This window comes from Mercenaria mercenaria, chromosome 10, assembly GCF_021730395.1.
Source record: "Mercenaria mercenaria strain notata chromosome 10, MADL_Memer_1, whole genome shotgun sequence".
Lineage (NCBI taxonomy): Eukaryota > Metazoa > Mollusca > Bivalvia > Venerida > Veneridae > Mercenaria > Mercenaria mercenaria.
Window position 1 is genome coordinate 71,667,015 of NC_069370.1, and position 20,494 is coordinate 71,687,508.

The 20,494-nt window shown below is 35.9% G+C and overlaps 1 protein-coding gene across 4 annotated transcripts in view; it reads left to right on the top strand.

Moving 5' to 3' along the window:
* The first annotated feature begins 1,487 nt into the window (after positions 1 to 1,487).
* LOC123561320 (membrane progestin receptor gamma-like) overlaps positions 1,488 to 20,494 on the top strand; it is a 29,300-nt gene continuing 10,293 nt past the window's right edge. The window contains exon 1 of one of the 4 annotated variants that reach the window (XM_045353602.2): positions 1,488 to 1,635. The gene's annotated coding sequence lies outside the window, so the exon portion shown is untranslated. Of the gene's footprint in view, positions 1,647 to 7,132; positions 7,155 to 20,192; positions 20,466 to 20,494 lie in introns of those variants that run through there. The other 3 variants (XM_045353601.2, XM_053553346.1, XM_045353603.2) reach the window with 3 other exon arrangements.

The window sequence follows — 20,494 nt, forward strand, 5'->3', positions numbered from 1 at the left end:
CAGTTTGTCTGCCTCTTCATTGCCTGCAAGTCCACAATGGGATGGAATCCACTGAAGTGCTACTTTGTAGGTTATACTCAGGCTCTGCATTCTCCTGGTTAGCTGCGGAGCTTTATTGTTGATCAGAGCTTCCATGACAGACAGTGCATCTGTGAGAATGACGACTGAGGAGCTTTCTTCTGCCGAGTCTTCAATCATTGAGACGACCTTCATGAGTGCTTCAGTCTCTGTCTTGTAACTGCTGCAGTGTTTTCCTGTGGCTGCGTGTAGTGTAGAGAAGTTTCAATTCACCGAAATACATATAATTATATACAGAAGTATCAATTATGTTTAATAATGTATATCCATGGTTTCTGGTCCCCCTTAATACAGTGACATAAAAGTTCAAAGTATTAAGTATTATCTGATCAAGTCAGGGGTGTCATTGGATGCCATCCAACTCATTGTTGCCAGATTTTGGATGTACAGTGTGTCATCAGAAAAAAAATGTCAGAGATTAAATATGTCAACCATTTTTTGAAGAATCTTAATTCAAATTTATTTAAACAAGTTTTTGTGAGGTAAGATACACTCGCTGGCCTAAAATACAACTGGTTACTGAAATCAGTCCAGCACCAGAGTCAGCGTATATGTGCTTTGCTTGAACCTTGAGTAGTATAACATCATCTATTTTTGCACATCAGCTACATCACAACTGTCAAACTTTGTTGAGTGTGTCTAAAAGCAGGAAACAGCAATGATTTCAATTTATAAGTTATCCCTATTACAAAACTCTTAATATCTAATTTTCAGCAAATTGAAATAAAAAAAAGTCTGCTGGATAGTGGATACAGTTAATGATTACATCTCAGTCTTAGTCTTTGTGGCCGGACGGATGGTTAGGGTAGTTGATTTTAAATTATTTGTCCTTCACTGCTGTGTGTTCGAAACCTTGCTCAGGGTGTAGAATTCTTTCATGTGTGGATTTTTAAGTAATCCAGCTGACCTAAAGGACAGTGACTTAACCTATCTGCCCGCTCATGCCTTAAATAATGCATTGAAAGTTGATATATGACCTATAATTCTGTCAGTCTAACATTAAACTTAACAAAAACAAACATTTATATTCACTCAATTCGTCTAATGGCTTATGTTGTTGAATGCAAAAGGCAGTGACTCAACTGTCTATGCCATAATTAGCCTTGCTATATACACATGTTAAATAGTGTCGGCACATGAGGAGTAGTAATAGTAGTACATGTTATTTAATATATTTGGCTCTTAGATACAAAATCTGTCATTTATCTCCATTTAGAATAAATTTATTCACCAGTTTTTCTAGATTCGTCATTTTGTTCATACAAACCGCCTGTTTGTTCAAGAACTCATTTTAACAGAAACCAGTTTAAGTTTATCATTATTTTTTATCCAAACCAAAACCTAAAACCCAAACCGGATTTTTGCAAACAAAAGCGCCCTATACATAGAGCGTAACGTCACACAACAGTATGAAAGCGCTACCGTAGTATATTTACCACTCCGGAAAGACCGTAACCCTGGTTTTAGCCGTCCCTGATGGTGTACGTTTGTATAGCCTCCAACACGGAAGTGCTCAGTGTTTTGGTAACAAACCGGAGACGGAAAATTCGGGAACAGGTAAATTATAGGTAAGTAATAACTGGTCGAAAACAAACTTGTCAAAAATTTGAAAGAGGAAATAAGATTTGCATAATCGTTGAATTTAAGAAAGCTGTTGAAATCTATTTATCAACGCAGATCCGTGTTTCTTCGAAAAAAATATTTGTAAAGGTGTGGTCCCTTGCAACTCATATTTTGCAAATTATTTTAGACTGGTGTAACCTGAGTATCCAGGATTCAATTAATCAACACCTAAAGAGGTAGCTGGACTTCAAGCTTACCTGATGATAATGTGCTGGCAATGTACTGGCCGGGTTATTCCCAGTAATAAGACCAGAGAAAAGTTGTCGTTTGATGTTCAACAGGTGGAAAACTTTCCCTAGATTGAGTAGTCCAAATAATAAGATGTTTTGGGACAGCGTGATAACTTTTGACTGTCGCTGTCTCTGTCACGTCCAAACTTATTCTGCATATTTCTGTTAGGAAATCCCCAATGAAATCCGTTGGAAATGTTTTCTGGTTCACGTACATTGTATTTGTAATGATTACATCTTTGATAATGAATTTATGTTGACAATAAAGCATAAACTTGCCTCGCTGATATTTTATGAATGTAAATTTTGTGTTTTGATTTAGTGTCATTGCAGTCTGGTGTTTATTGAAACTGGTGTCAGGGTAGATATCTCCTCGCACCTGTCACATCATATTTTCGAAGATTTAAGTCTTTTATTTAAAAATATGAATTAAATTCAACCCATTTGAAGTTTCTACATGAATATTAGCATTTAATTTATTAAAGCAAGTAAGTCTGACTAGTATTATGACTTGTTTGGATTTTTAAAGCGTCTTCGTTTTCCTAACAGTAAAATGCAGATACGGGTAAGGTTTAGAGGGATGACAACTATAAAATATCAGATCATAAAATAAGTCAACCCTATAAGCCAAATGAGTAAGGCTATGGATTGAGAGTCATTGTCTCGATCTAAACACAGTCTCTCGTTCGAAAGACAAAATATCTTTTGATCAAAAGACTGTAGCCTAAGCTTAAGTGTTGAAAAAAAACATGAAATCATTATTAAAAGAACCATTTCATTATCACATTATTTATATTCATTTAAGCAACTTGTTACATGTGTATTTCAAGTAAACTTTACAAGAAACACATTTCATAGAAGTTTGCCTAAGGATTATAGTGCTTAAACAAAATTCCCAAATAATTTGGATTTTGAAAATTTGATAAAAGGAAGATAATTTTCTATATTTGAAATAAATTTGCGCATTCTAAAACGAGTTTTAATTATTTAATTGATTTCCATTATCAAAAGACATGTTGTCTTTCGAACGAGAGACAGTGTTTAGATCGAGAGAATGTCTCTCAATCCAGGGGAAGTCTCTGATAGTCTGATATTTTAAAGCTTTTTATGCCCCCACTTTGGGGGGCGCATATAGATTTGCTCTTGTCCGTCCTTCCGTCTGTCCGTCCGTCCTTCCGAAAATGTTGTGTCGCGCGTAGCTCTGAAAGTATTTGACGTAGAGTCACAAAACTTTACAAGAATGTTGGTCAGCATGTGTAGTTGTGCACCTGGTTTCGCGTCCGGATCATTCAGTCATGTAGAAGTTATGGCCCCTGACTTGTAAAAATTGGTCATTTAATGTTGTGTCATGCCTAGCTCCAAAAGTATATGACCTAGAGTCACAAAACTTTACAGCATGTTGTCAGCATGTGCATTGTGCACCTGGGGTTTCGCGTCTGGATTCATCCAGACATATAGAGTTATGGCCCCTGACTTAGTAAAAAATTGGTCATTTTAATGTTGTGTCACGCATAGCTCCAAAAGTATTTGACCTAGAATCACCAAAGTTACAGGAATGTTGGTCAGCATGTGTAGTTGTGCACCTGGGTTTCACGTCCGGATTCATTCAGTCATGTAGAAGTTATGGCCCCTGACTTTGTAAATTGGTCATTTTAATGTTGTGTCGTGCCTAGCTCCAAAAGTATATGACCTAGAGTCACAAAACTTTACAGGCATTGTAATGGTCAGATGTGTAGTGTGCACCTGGGGTTTCGCGTCCGGATTCATCCAGTCTGTAGGAGTTATGGCCCTAACTTCGTAAAAAATTGGTCAATTTTAATGTTTGTCGTGCATAGCCCAAAGTATTTGACCTAGAATCTACCAAGTTTACAGGAATGTTGTCAGCATGTGTAGTTGTGCACCTGGGTTTCGCATCGGATTCAATCAGTATGTAGGGTTCTGGCCCCTGACTAATGTCATGTAGTGGGGGCATCTGTGTCCCATGGACACATTTCTAGTTTCAATGTCTTTTAAGTGAATACTATCAAAGAAGTGTAGCATGTATTCGATTTTACACCCTTGGATATTATCTCGCAGCTATTTAAAATTTCACATGAATTATTTCAGATCTTATATTTAGGACTATGTAATTGGTAAGGTTGTCCTTTTTAGCTCGACTATACGAAATATGGAGGGCTGTCCTACTCAACCTGTAGTCGGCGTCCTTCTGCGTCTGCACTTTGTTTAAAGTTTGATGCACTTTCTCTTTATTTCTGTAATTGCTTGATGGATTTGTTTCAAACTTAAAACAGTTATTCCTCATCATCACCCACATCAAATGGCACAAGGGCCATAACTCTTGCACCAATATTTCATGAATTATCCCCCTTCTAAATAAGAATTTCAGGTTAAAGTTTTGGTGCACTTCCACTCTTATCTCAGTTATTACTAAATTGATTTGATTCAAATTTAAAATAGTTCACATCATCACCCACATCATGTGACACAAGGTCCATAACTCTAGAACCAATTTTCCATGAATTATGCCCCCTTTTTACTTAGAATTTCAGGTTCAAGTTTTGGTGCACTGTTATTACTAAATGGATTCTATTCAAACTGAAAAAAGTTGTTCCACATCATCACTCACATCATATGACACAAGGGCCATAACTCTTGCACCAATATTTTATGAATTATCACCCTTTTTACTTAGAATTTCATGTTAAAGTTTTGTTGTAATTTCACTCTATCTCAGTTATAACTAAATGCATTTGATTCAGACTTAAAATAGTTGTTCCACCTTATCACCCACATCATATGACACAAGGTGCATAACTCTGGCACCAATTTTTTATGAATAATGCCATCTTTTACTTAGAATTTAAGGTTAATTTTGATGCATTTTCACTGTATCTCTGTTATTACAGAGAGGACTTGATTCAAACTTAAAATATTTGTTCAGCATCATCATTCACATCATATAACACAAGGACCATAACTCTAGCACCAGTATTTCATGAATTATCTCCCCTTTTGACTTAGAATTTCAGGTTAAAGTTTTGGTGCACTTTCACTCTATCTCAGTTATTACTATATTGATTTGTTTCAAACTTAAAGTAGTTGTTACACATCATCACCCACATCATATGATACAAGGTGCATCACTCTTGCACCAATATTTTATCAATTATGCCCTCTTTTTGCTTAGAATTATACTTATTTAATGTTTTGATAACTTTATCTTTATCTCTCTTATTAATTCTTTGATACAAACATAAGTTATTGTCCAATACCTTCATCTGTATTGGAGTCAGTGAGACACTCCAGTGACTGCTCCAGCTTCCTCAGATGTGCCCATTTTCACTATCCAGCATTGAAATAGTCGAGCACACTGTCTCCTGTGACAGCTCTTGTTGGCTAACCTGAGCAATGCTCAGGTAAGTTATTGTGATCGCTCGATGTCTGTCGTCTGTTCACACTTAGCTTGTGTATGCAATAGAAGCTGCATTTTTACTTTATCTTCATGAAATTTGATCAGAATGATTGCCTTGATTAAATCTAGATCAAGTTTGAATATTGGTCATCTGGGGTAAAAAACTAGGTCTTTAGGTCAAATCAAAGAAAAACATTGTGTATGCAATAGGGGCTGCATTTTAAACTGGATCTTCATGAAATTTTATCAAAATGTTTGTCTTGATGAAATCTAGGTCAGGTTTACATATAAATATGGGGCTGCATTTTTCACTGGCTATTCGTGGAATTTTGATCAGATTGTTTGTCTTGATGAGATCTAGGTGTCAAATTTGAATATAATATTTATCTGGGGTCCAAAACTAGGTCATTTGGTCAAATCAAAGAAAAACTTGGTGTCTGCAATAGGGGCTGCATTTTTCACTGGATATTCATGAAATTCAATCAGGATAATTGCCACAATGAAGTCTAGGTGAAGTTAGATTATGGGTCAACTAGGGTCAAAAACTAGGTCAAATCAAAGAAAAACCTTGTGCATGCAATAGGAGCAGCTGCATTTTACACCAGATATTCATGAAATTTGATCAGATTTTTTGTGTTGATGAAATCTAGGTCAAGTTTGAATATAGGTCATCTGGTTTCAAAAGCTAGGTTACCTGGTCAAATCAAAGAAAAACCTTGTGCATGCAATAGGAGCTGCATTTTTCACTGGATAGTCATGAAATTTGATTAGAATGATTGTTTTGATGAAATCTAGGCTCCAGATGTTCCTCAGGTGAACGACCTAGGATCATTTGGTCCTCTTGTTATCATACATTTTTTTGTAAAGAATGAATACCTGTCTTGGGTCCACTGCAGATTTATAAAATCATAGAAAATAAGTATTGAAATAATTATGAATCAAGGTATGATTTATTTTAACAAACAGAAATATACTGTAAAATCATTTACTTTCGTGAGTATAAAATTTTGTGGTTTTGCCCAAATGGCTGTGGGGATATAAATTTGAGGATTTCCACTTACAAGATAAAAGAATGGGAACTCCCTTGTCGGTTTGATTGATGGATTGATACAGCACAAAATCTGCATAATATAAAGTAGTCCCTGAAGAATAATATGCCTAGTCAGGTGCCCCGTAGTCACAGGTTTGAATCCTGGGTGAGGAATGTGTTTTATGAAAAGATCGGCTAAAATAGGACAACGCGTCTACTGTCATTCATCCTTTAAATCTGTTTCATTGCTGAGAAGTTGTCATTTAGCTGCGTAGAGTAGGTTAATTCTGGTTCATTATCAAGAAACACAGGACTGGTGCAATGCAATGGAAAACATAACGAACAAAGGTGTACCCGTCTAAGATATTATGCTAAAGGTTTATATAAAGCATACTGTGAACTTATTTAACTCTACAGCATGAACTTTCGTGGCTTTGTCCAAAATGGATATTTTGTGGGGTCACAGATAAGTTGTCATTTCAACTTAACAGGAATTTTATTTATTAAGTGTGCAAATTTCATTTCATTGATTGACACAGCCCTAAAATCCCCAAACACAGTCACCCACAAATGTTAATGTTGACTTAAACAGCTAGTGGATGGAAAGTGCAATTAGAAACTCTTGTCTGAGAAATCTGTCCTCCTTTTGTAGAGGTGAAGTATATACCAGTAATTAAGCAATAAAACACTGGGTTATTGAAGAGCTTATTCCCAATGCAGCACAAGAAACTGAAATTGATTTTCTTAGGAGCAATATATTCTGGAAAGTATTTAACATACAGTAAGTACAGGGATATAGTTTACATTATAAGGCTACAGTTTTGTCTTTGTATAGAGAAATAGAGGAAATAAAAGAACCTGTTTATCTTATCTTATCCAAGGACGTAAAATTACTGCCATGTCTTATCTTATCTTATCATCTATTTTGTTCTATTATCTCTCTTTATCTCTCTATCAGTCACTTCATAGCCACTTGACTTAAAGTGACAGGTAAGAAAGTGTCAGTGTTAACTTATTAGCTGCAGTACCGGGTACATCATGAGTGTGAACTGGAGTGTCTAAATGAGAAAACCCACTTGTAAAAGACTTTAGACGTTCTCGGCAGTTGTTACAGTGTGACCTTTAGCGCAGTTGCCGGTCTGTTATTTAATGATTTTCTTTTGGGGTTTGTTATAAAATTGAAAAAGGTGCAGACAGATCTGACAGTCTGAGTTAATTGAATGAAAATGTTTTAATAGATAAAAAATGGATAGGGCCAGTTTGTATCTAAAGGAAAGGCAAATGGATGCCTGTTTACAAGTAAGAAGATTCAAAGTATATGATTGTTTCTGTTTATTTTTATGCAAAATATATGCATGTTCTGATGATAGTTCATATTTATACTGATAATAAATGTGTAGGAAATTATGTTTACCAGTACAGGCTACAATGTATGTCAGAAATGAGTAAAAGAAAGAAATATTTGGTAAAATAGTTCCTTGATCTAGAAAAATTATTTTTTGTAAAGATCAGCCTAAAATGGAATATTTTATTTAATTGATACCCGTGATTTTTATGGGTTTTTTTTTTAAGCTACTTATACAGTAAAAAAGAAAAAAAGTAAAGCAGTGAAAACAAATTGATAAAAAATGAGTTATTTTATTAGCTCATCTGATTTTTGGAAAAAAAAGATGAGTTATTGTCATCACATTGGCGTTGGCATTGCCTGGTTCAGTTTTATGTTTAGGTCAGCTTTTATAATGTAATTTCAAAAGAGGGGGCTAGGCTATTGTTTTAAAAGACTAAATTATTCAATGTCTTGGATAGTATATATTCATTCAAAATTAGTTAAAGGCTTTCACCGGAAACTCTTGACCTTTTAAAATTGTTGAAATATAAAACTGACAAGTTAGCGTAGCTCTGGACAGGTTAAGACATAACACCAGGAAAACTACATCTTATACCGTGTTCAGACTACATTTTTAATCCTATATTAACTTGGGTTTATTTTTATGCCCCTGAAGGGAGGCATATTAGTTTTCAACTGTCTGTCCGTTCGTTTTTATTTGTTTGTTTGTTTGTTTGTTCGTTTGTTCGTTTGTTCGTCACAACGTTAACTTTTTGCATGAAGGCACTTTACTCGCGAACCACTGCACCCAGGAACTTCAAACTTCACATGCTGATAGCAGTGTGCGACATTAACGGTAGCCCCATCGCCAATGGCTTCGAAAATTCGGCTCGGGCGACAGAAAATCGGCAGACCGTAGCCCGTCGGGCCAAAGAGCTATAAAATAAACAGATCGGCAACTTGAAAGGCATATAGAGCAAATCTTGCCAACATCCCGTGACAACTGAATGAGATCTCGTTGTAAGCGTCTGTTGATCATGATTGATCAAGTCAGCAAACGCTTTGAAATAAGGTTACTTTCGGATCATTTGTTTATCATGATAATGGTGCATTTTTAATGTTATTGGTACTTTCTATACGGGGAAGGAATGAATCTATGATTGAAAGTCTGAGAAATCAACAGTTTTCGTTTGAAAAAGGACTCAAATTGGTTTATTACGTGCCGGGCGTACCACCAGTTTTATACTTCAGTAAGCGTCTGTTGATTTGATCATGATTGATCAAGTCGGCAAACGCTTTAAAATAAGATAATAGCTAACACGAGATGACACGGGATTATCCCAAGTTGCCATTCTGTGTATTTTATAGTTTTTTGGTCAGGCTATGAAAAATTCTGAGGAATAAATTTACCAAAAAGATCAATGCAAACGTGGGAGCAAAATAGTTGCTTTGAAGCTTCAAACTTCGCTCAAATCCAATCTCAAAGCGAATTCAAGTCGCCCGAATTTTCTTTTGGATGTGCACCCGCTAATCTTTGGACAATTTTACCATGTCATAATGTGCGTTGAATACACACTCGCCAATAGCATAATTTAAGCTCCGCCTACTTCAGGTACTTGTGAGATTTTCGCGAGAAGTGTGAAAGCAAATAAAATTATCGGTTTCACCAGAGGCAATTGTCATAGGCCAATCAGTGCCGCGGTTACGTCTTTGACACTTAATTAGCATTTAATTGTCAACACATGCGAGTCGTTTTCTAAAGAATTGTCAATTACATATGCGATTAATTGGAATTATAGACACAATTATTTGGTATCCATGGTAAAAGAACGACATGTAAAGTATCAACTTCGTAAAACTAACTTTGATGGATGAATTGATTTGAATACCGGTATGTATTTCTAGGTTTGACACAGTTTACTTTCAGTTTTATTTGAATGAGAAACTGTTCACACAAGTGGTGACTCGGTATAAATGTGTATGGTAAAATGATGTAACTAAGAAAATGAGTGGTCATTGAATCAATTCACAGCGTCGAGGTAGAAATATAAAAATTAATGGAGTCTTCCAACTTCTCCCTAAAGTCTCCCCACTTCTCCTTAAATCAGTTTGAGGGATAATTGACTTCTCCCAAAAAAATAATGGGCATAGCGAGACCCCTGGTCAGTCTACTGCCAAGCTATTTCTTGTCTACCATGTCTACAGAGCTGTTTAGATCTCTTTTCTTGACTGTGTCTTTGACTTTCTGCACAATTTTGTGAACACTGTTTTAGATTTTGAAATCAATTCTGAAAAACTCATACAAATTTCTGAAATATATCAATATTCACCAACCTACAGTAGTATATTGAAAGAAATTAAATATTACTAGAATGAAAGTCTTGTTCATTTTTGAGCGAAAAATTAGTGGAGCTACGAAAAATTCTGTCGGGCTACAAAAAATTGGAAGTCCGTAGCCCCATTGGCTACGGTGTTAAAAAGTTAATGTCGCACACTGTGATAGTACTTATTGAGTACACGACCCCTACTCACTTTGGGGTCACCAGGTCAAGGTCACAGGGGCCTCCGTGGTCGAGTGGTTAAGGTCGCAGACTTCAAATCACTTGCCCCTCATCGATGTGGGTTCGAGCATCACTCGAGGCGTTGAATTCGTCATGTGAGGAAGCCATCCAGCTGGCTTACGGAAGGTCGGTGGTTCAACCGCTATGCCCGCTCATGATGAAATAATGCACGGAGGGGCACCTGGGGTCTTCCTCCACCATTAAAGCTGGAAAGTCGCCATATGACCTATCATGTGTCGGTGCGACGTTAAATCAAAAAAAAAAAAAGGTCAAGGTCACAGGGGCTAATGTTAACTTTTTGTATGAAGTCACTTTACTCGCAAACCACTGCACCCAGGACCTTCAAACTTCACATGCTGATAGTACTTATTGAGTACACTATCCCTACTGATTTTGGGGTCACCAGGTCAAAGGTCAAGGTCATAGGGGCCAATGTTAACTTTTTGTATGAAGGCACTTTACTCACAAACCACTGCACCCAGGACCTTCAAACTTCACATGCTGATAGAACTTATTGAGTACACTAACCCTACTGATTTTGGGGTCACCAGGTGAGAGGTCAAGGTCACAGAGGCCAATGTTAACTTTTTGCATGAAGGCACTTTACTCGCGAACCACTGCACCCAGGACCTTCAAACTTCACATGCTGATAGAACGTATTGAGTACACGACCCCTACTGACTTTGGGGTCACCAGGTCAAAGGTCAAGGCGCTCAAGGCGCTGCGGGGGGCATTTGTCACCATTAGTGACAGCTCTTGTTTAAACTCGTTTGCGTCCACACTATATATGGTTTAAACCATGAATTAAAGGTCAAGTGCTTTCTGTAATGTAGCATTAAAACTACCTCGGGAGGTTGTTTTAATATCATATTAAAAAGTAATACTACATTATTTTACAAGTGTGAATGCAAATGTGAGTTATAACTGGTTTTACAATCCCAAATCCACAGATCTTACCTTTTGGCAGAAGAATATCATGTGTTTCTCTTTTGTATCAAACAACTGATGCTATGGCTGGCAAAAGTAATTGGAGTGTTGATGAAACACAAACATTAAATTGCGATATGAGTCATGCTAATGCTCAAAATGGACTATAGATGGAATGAACAGAAATTCTTAGATGAACACAGAAGTTTAAACATTGATGACTCCTTCTTGTTTCTGTTAGTCTCCTTCTTTGTTACCTTTTTTTGCTTATTGCAAAATATTTGTTAACTTCCAACATTGCATGTATATATTTAAAACACATTTCTTTGCCTAGTGTGGATGCAGACTAGATTATATTTTGATGGGTTTTAAATGTCAAATACCAATTATAGCCAATTAGTGCCTGATAAAAATAAAACAGATCTGCTAGTGTGAACACGGTAGTAATTTGGTAATCAACAGTCTGGCCAGTGCATATAAAAGGTCTATGTACTAGACATTCAGGGAGGCGAGGCTGCAGAGCCACCAATCGTGGTTCTGCCAACATAAGTCAAAAATACCATTATGCCTCGTTAGGTTAATTTCCAAATATGTTATGTAGATTTCATGAAAGACAACTTCAGAATATACATAATTAGCTCTTAACATTTTATAGTAGCTAAATATTTGAAAGATGTACACTGAGACAATACAATTACTTGTACTAAATGACTTTCTTTAAATACCTGAAATTACAGAGCACTTGTTTGGCCATTTTTGGGACTGAATATGGGCCCCATTCCCCTCATAAAATAATATGTTTTTTTTTCCCCTTTCTCAGAAGAAAATTCCCCTGAAAATAGGTTATTTGACACAACTAGATATGAACTCTCAAGTTATATTATAGTGCCTCTAAGGAAGGTAACTGCTGCAATATAGTTACATTTGGTTAGAAATGATTGAAAACAGTATTAATAAGTGTTAAAAGTAGTAACATATATATGGCTAAAAACTTCCCCTTTTTGTCTTAAAACGACGAAAAATTCCCCTTCCTGAAGGTATGGGTACTTGTCGCCAAAAGTTGTCTAGTGCCCTGGATTAAATAAACATCAGAAACGAACTATTGTGTCTTCAATCTTATATATGTGTGTGAAAGTTCTACCACAGGTTACAAGTCTGGTAACACTGGTGCCATATGGCTTTTAGAGGCCATTACGCTACATTTTTCTCCTAAACTATCAAAACTATTGCTTTAAAACTTGCAACACTTGTTCACCATCAATAGCCAACTCTGTACAGCAAGAAACATAACACCATCCTGCTTTTTGCAAGAATTATGACCCCTTTTGGACTTAGAAAATATCAGATTTCTTAGTTAAGTTTTATGTTTAGGTCAACTTTTCTCCCAACTATCAAAGCTATTGCTTTGAAACTGGCAACACTTGTTCACCATCAGAAGCTGACTCTGTACCGCAAGAAACATAACTCCATCCTACTTTTTGCAAGAATTATGGCCCCTTTTGGACTTAGAAAATAAGATTTCTTGGTTAAGTTTTGAGTTTAGGCCAGCTTTTCTCCTAAAGTACCAAAGCTATTGCTTTAAAACTTGCAACACTTGTTCTCCATCAAAAGCTGACTCTGTACAGCAAGAAATATAACTCCATCCTGCTTTTTGCAAAAATTATGGCCCCTTTTGGACTTAGAAAATACATTGTATCAGATTTCTTGGTTAAGTTTTATGTTGAGTTCAACTTTTCTCCTTAACAATCAAAGCTATTGCTTTAAAACTTAGAACAGTTATTTGCGATTAAAAGCTGACTCTGCACAGCAAGTACTGAAACTCTACTTTGCTTTTTGCAAGAATTATGGCCCCTTTTGGACTTAGAAAATCATGGGTAGGACAGTATTTCGATTATACAGAGAACAAAAAAATCAGATGAGCATCTGCACCCGCAAGACAGTGCTCTTGTTATATTTTAAGTCAAAGAGCTATAAAAATAAATTTTCTCAGAAATAAAAATTCCATTATTTTGGATTTTGGAGTTTATACAATTATTGTTTATATCAGTAACATAATATGATATGTTCTGATCGAAACTTTGTCTGACAGTAGCTTTAATTTTTGATGAAATGTAATTCAGAGTTTGCTTCAGTTCTTGGTTCTCCTATTTGAATATAAATTTCAAATTTCTTGTGCATTTTTTCTGTCCACATTTTTACTTATAATCATTTTCCAGTGCAGTATATACATTCGCCCCAGCTGCAAGCAAGTAACTTTAAATTAACTATTTACGTTTACTGATAGGCTGTTAACACTGTTAAAACAACAGGATCTTTTAATTTCTCTTGTTGGTTAATTGATCTTGTTGTTTTATCAGGTTTTGTCCTCAGGCTGAAACAGTATAGAAAAGAAAAATCTGCTTAATTTGTGTGGTAAAAATTTGTCATCCTTAATGAAATAGCAACAATTTAAAGACATTTTCACAACTGATTGATTGGAAATGACAGTAATATCATTGGAATAAATCCATGAATTCATATCCTTACAAAATAGCCTTTTTCTCAAAAACAATGAAATCTTTGGTCAACAAAATGAAATCATAACTTTTACTTACGTTACCAAGAATTTGCATTCTTTGGTATTCATACAGTTGGAAATATTAAATGCCTTTTTGGTGTTCAGGAGAATTTTGAATCTTCTTTTTGTTCGTATTGTGAAATTAGCTAATATACAGTGAATGCTTGATAATTTCTTTTTATTGATAGCCCATATGATCATTATAGTCCATTCAAGTTCAACAAAATCAAGTTACAGAGTTTCACAATAAACCCCATGCAACTATTACCTTAATTATATACTGTGTCTGAATTGAAGTTTATTTAGGATATATTGATGTGTTTCATGAATTGGCATGAGTATTCTAGTATTGGTATTCTTAGTTAACCATTGGAAAGACTTAAAGTGTAATTTATGCTTTTAAATGGTTGGAATATAACAATGTTAGAATTAAGTAGCTGAAATTGAAAGTTGACAGCATAAAGGAAGACTTGCAGTAGTTATTTTGACCATTCATTTTAGATGACAATTTTACATTTTAACTCTGAAAAAAATATCATATCGGTATGGGAAATTTCCCAGATTTGAAATCGTATCAGTATTTGATAACTTGCTAACTTAATAAAAGGTTTTATTATACAGTAGATTTCGGATATTTGCATATTAAACCTATTTGTCAAGGTAAAATATTCAAATAACAGGAGAGTATTGAATTATCAGAATGCTAAATTTTCAACTTTTTTTAGTACAAATCACACCTGATTGTAAATGTAGAAGTTGTTGGTTGTAGACAGTTATCAATTTTAATGATATGGTATGATAAAGTTATAACATCTGAATGCTTGCACTCCTTATGAGATCCAGTCTGGCAAAATCCACTCGAGCAGAATACAGCATACCAGATCGAGCTTCTGTTATACGAGGGTTGTCCCAGAAAATCGTAGACTTTTTTTATTATTTCTAAAATAAGTCATGCATCAAATAATTATTTCAACTGGTGTTAATTCAATGTATACTTTCTAGGACTATACAGTTTAAAATTAAGTATCTGTCATATTATTCGAGTATTTTTAGCTCACCTGAGCCAAAGGCTCATGGTGAGCTATTGTGACCGCTCAATGTCCGGCGTCCATCGTGCGTCGTCCGTCTGTCAACATTTCCTAAAAAAAATCTTCTTCTTGAAAACCACTGGGCAGAATTACACCAAACTTCACAGGAATGATCCTTGGGTGGCCCCCTTTCAAAGATTGTTCAAATATTGAATATCTGCAGAACTCTGGTTGCATGGCAACGAAAGGGAAAACTTTAAAAATCTTCTTGTCAAAACCACATGGCCTAGGGCTTTGATATTGGTTGTAGCATCATTTAGTGGTCCTCTACCAGAATTGTTCAAATTATTCCCCTAGGAACAAATATGGCCCCACCCCGGGGGTCACATGGTTTATATAGACTTATATAGGGAAAACTTTGAAAATCTTGTACAAAACCACATGGCCTAGGGCTTTGATATTTGGTATAAAGCATCATCTAGTGGTCCTCAACCAAGATTGTTCAAATTATCCCCCTAGGGTCAAATATGGCCCCTTCCCGGGGGTCACATGATTTATATAGTGTTATATAGGGAAAACTTTGAAAATCTTCTTGTACAAAACCACATGGCCTAGGGCTTTGATATTTGGTATGTAGCATCATCTAGTGGTCCTCTTCCAAGATTGTTCAAATTATACCCCTAGGGTCAAATATGGCCCCTTCCCGGGGGTCACATGGTTTATATAGAGTTATATAGGGAAAACTTTGAAAATTTTCTTGTACAAAACCACATGGCCTAGGGCTTTGATGTTTGGTTTGTAGCATCATCTAGTGGTCCACTACCAAGATTGTTCAATCCCCGGCAGTGTCATACCAAAGACGTAAAAAAGGTTCTAGTAGCTTCCTCGCTTGGGGCTCAGCATTAAGAGGATAGTGCTAGGACTGGTCAGCCCGGTGTCAGTATAATGTGTCTAGTTGGGGTATCATGCCATGTGTGTACGGCGTGATATTCCAGTGAGGCAGCTGAGCACTATAAAGTTGGGCATTGTGCTCACTGCTACAAGTAGACACCGTTGTTTATATGACTGAACAATTGTTGAAAAAGACGTTAAACCCAAACACACACACACATACACACACCAAGATTGTTCAAATTATCCCCCTAGGGTTAAATGTGGCCCCGCCCCGGGGGTCGCAAGTTTTACATAGACTTATATAGTAAAAACAGTTTAAAAATCTTCTTATCTGAAACCACAACTCTTAGACCTTTGATAATTGGTTTGTAGCATTGTCTTATGGTCCTTAACCAAAATTGTTCAAATTGTACCCCTGGGGTGAAAAGAGGCCCTGCCCTGGGGGTCCCAAGTTTTATATAGACTTATATAGGAAAAAGCTTTTAAAATCTTCTTGTCAGAAACCATACGACCTAGGCTTTTGATATTTGGTATGATGCATTGTCTAGTAGTCCTCTACCAAAATTGTTCAATTATGCCCCTGGGGTTAAAAGAGGCCCCATCCTGGTATCACTTAGTTATTATGTGAGTTATATAGGAAAAATACTTAAAAAATCATCTGATTCTATTTCCAAGACTATTTAATTATAATTACCCGATGACCCCAAGTAATATGATGTCACTTGATTGTGATCTTGACCTACTTTCTTGTTTTTTAAAGGTGGATAATCGGATTTTGGCCATGTAACGGATTTGTTCGAAACATTAGCATCTGATCATTTACACTCATTTATGTTCACTTAACACTTAATACAAATTAGATTTTCACTGGAGGTATTTTTAAAATTTCATTTTCCTATCCTGGTTGCCCAACCTAGATAGAGTTATTTTATCATAAGTATAAATTTGATAAACATACTTTGCCTAAGGAAATGTATAAATATTAGACATATTGTAATATATTTGTAAAATATTTGCATTAAAAATTATGTATTTAGATGGAATTCATTAGAAACGCAAGTTTGAAAAATTATTATTACCTCCCTTTGCCTATCTTGGTTGCGCAACCAAGATAGATTGGAAATAAATGAATTCAGAAGCTACACACAGCTTTTAAACTTGCATTTTGGTTTAGATTGTTCAATAGTTGATATGTCTATCAAATGCAAATGTAAAACTAGACATTGTATCGAAATAAAAAGAAATACCCAGCTTTTTATATACTTTCATATTAAAGGGGAGTAATTACAAAATTTTATAAAAATAATAAAATATACATTTCAAATAGGAATTTAACTCTATGTAATCGGTCTTTTTGTTCCTTAAATAATTCTCTTCCAGAATATACAAAAAGTAAAAAATGTCATTAAATGTTGTTTAAATGTGATTGACCACCTTTAAGATACAGCCTTGAAATATTGAAGACTTACACAGTTTTGCACACAAATCGTAAAACTGAATTTCATTGACCATGAATGTGACCTACTGACTTTCTTAATATTTTATCATCAGTTTGACATTTGAAACATGTAGCTCATATTACTCAGGTGAGCGATTCAGGGTCATCATGACCCTCTTGTTCAAATAATAGACGTCAGTCAGTGCTAGTCGGCGCACGCTCAGTTTTCCTCCTACAAAAAGAAGTGGCTTCCTTTTCAAATTCATGTAACTTCCCCGTTATACATTTTACATGATTAAAATTTATATCCTCGACACACCAAGACGATGTGCAGAGCGCATGTTTTGGATGTCTCACTTCAAGGTTAAGGTCACACTTAGGGGTCAAAGTCATATCACTTTGTTTCATGTTCGCTCTTGTAACTCTTGAACTGCTTGAAGGATTTCAAAGAAACTTGGCACAAATGTTCACCACACGGAGACGACATGCAGAGGGCATGTCTGAGATGACTCAGTTCAAGGTCAGGGTCACACTTAGGGGTCAAAGGTCATATATGACTTTGCTTTATGTATATTGCTCAGCAGTGCTCTTGTTTTTATTTGGCAGATCCAATTTTTGTTAACAAGATACAGTAATTTTTATGCCCCCGGCATCTACTGATGCGGGAGGCATGTAGTGATTGTCCTGTCCGTTCGTCTGTCCATCCATCCATCCATCCATCCATCCATCAATCCATCTGTCCGTTCGTCCGTCCATACGAGGTTAACCAAATGGGACCGTTTTGTCTAGCATCAATACCCCTTACTAGAATGACTTGATACTAATGCAGATGTAACCTGTGACCATTCCTCATCTTCAGACATCACCTGACCTCAGTTTGACCTTGACCTTGACCTCGTTTTTGGACTTAGGTTGCTTTGTATGGGCCATCTCTTGGTTAACCAAATGGGACAGTTTCGTCTAGCATCAATAACCCTTACTAGAATGACTTGATACTAATGCAGATGTAACCTGTGACCATTCTTCATCTTCAAATATCACCTGACCTCAGTTTGACCTTGACCTTGACCTCATTTTGGACTTAGGTTGTTTTGTATGGGCCATCTCTTGGTTAACCAAATGGGACCGTTTCGTCTAGCATCATTACCCCTTACTAGAATGACTTGATACTAATACAGATGTAACCTGTGACCATTCCTCATCTTCAAACATCACCTGACCTCAGTTTGACCTTGACCTTGACCTCGTTTTGGACTTAGGTTGCTTTGTATCGACAAGGATGCCACCGGGGGCATCAAGCGTTTATTGAACACAGCTTCTTGTTTTTTTTTTTTAATTACTTCCCTTTTATGTTACTATAAATAGCTTATTTTAAAACTTTTTTATTATTGGCCGTAGGGAAAAACCAAGACCACTTTTCTGTGGTACATCATGGGTGGTACCTCCAATTTTTAGGTGTATTTTGACATACCTGTACCTGGTAATGATTTTTTTGTGAACTTAGAATTTTTTTTTGAATTTCTTCCCTTTGTTGATCATATCCTTTGGGCTTCAACAGACAAGTTCTTTAAATTTTGCTGCCATCCTTGGATGTAACCCTTCGGGCGTATATTGCCCCACTTGGCGGAGCTCTTGTTACCTTTGCATTATGTGCAGACACAATTTCCTTTTGTGTTATGAATAAAAAAAAATCATGGTATGTCACTCAAGATTTTGGCACTATTGTTAATTAAGATTTTAGCTTGTTTGAAAAATAAGGCTGTGTGTGGTTAAAGGGTCATAATTCCTTTTATTAAAATATGGCTGCCACATTTTTGTTATGGACATAAAATGTGTTCTTTTCTTGTTAAATTCAATGTTTGATAATTGTTTTCTCATGTATTTGTCATAGGTTTGACTATATAATATTATGATTAACATAATAGAAAGTACTATAAAGGTCACACTACACTAAATAGTATTCTTATATATTCTATATAAAACTGACATTTTTGAAGAGGTACCAAACATAGCTAGACCCATTTCAGAGAACAAATCCTTACCCTATTTTAAAGAGGTATGATAAAACTGATATAAAATGAAGAGAAAAGTAGTATGGGTGGCGGTTACCGCCAAAATTAGTAAATATACAATCCATTTCTAAAGAAGTCAGTCAGTGCAGTGCATTTCAACACCGTCTAGTCTAAAATTCCATCCCGTCCAATATATTTGCATTCAACGCATTGCATTTTGAGACCATTTAATACAAAACTTCATTCCATTCATTTAAACATGGAACGATGCATTGAAAAACTTGTTGCGATGCACTGTAAAATGAAATCATCCAACAAGACATGATACCATGCAGCTCAATGTGAAGCCGTTTAGCACAACATGAGTACGTGCAGTGTAAAGTGAAATGATTTATTACAACTTGACGCCGTCTAATGCATATTGAAACCACTCTGTGTAATCTAGGGCGGTGTATAAAAACTTGATGCCATGCAGTCCAATGTGAAGACGTTTAACGGAACATGAATTCGTGCAGTGTAAAATGAAAAGATTCATTAAAGCTTGGCGCCGACTAATGCATACTGAAACCGTGTTGTGTGATTTTGAGCGGCGTATCAAAATTTGATGCCATGCAGCCAAATGTGAGCTGACTTGTTTAGGAATGGATTGTATATTTACTAATTTTGGCAGTTACCACCGCCCATAAAAGTAGGGGTCATGATTGTATTTTCTAAGAGAGATTTCTCTTGTCACATTACTGGTTGGCGACCCATATTCGGACAATTTTGCAACCTTTTCAGCTGTCATATTTTCATTTCAATGCAAGATCCATGAAATGTTACCTGAATTAAGTTCACTTCTTCGGTGACGCAAAACGCCAATTTGTTTCTATATAAAAATAAACTGAACACGTCACTGAGGCCCAAAAGAGGGTACGTAAATCTAACTCTTTTAGCGTGTTGCATGACCCAGAAATCGGACAGTAGGAAAACACTAATTATCAGCATTTTGTCTCTCAGAATCACGTTTAGGTTGGTGTTAATGATAAAAAGACATGTTTTTACCTTGTTTACATTCAACTATTAATGTTTGATATAAGGCTGTCAAAAGTTTAAAAAATCCAGCTGGCCTATATACGACACAAAATTTAAGGTAAAACAATTTGGTTTTAACGCATTGAACTCGTGTTATTGTCGGGAAAACCTTGACACTTGTTTTAAAACACGCAATTTTCTCGTCTGCATTTAGCAGATTGTAGATGAGTACCCCTTGAATATTGTTGGAACCTCAAAACAAGTATGCCCATGCACACTGAAAGCACATGCAGCTTCCCCCAGCGAGAGCTGTCACAACATTTCGTGAACAAATGTAAATATTCAAATTTTGTAACTTTTACT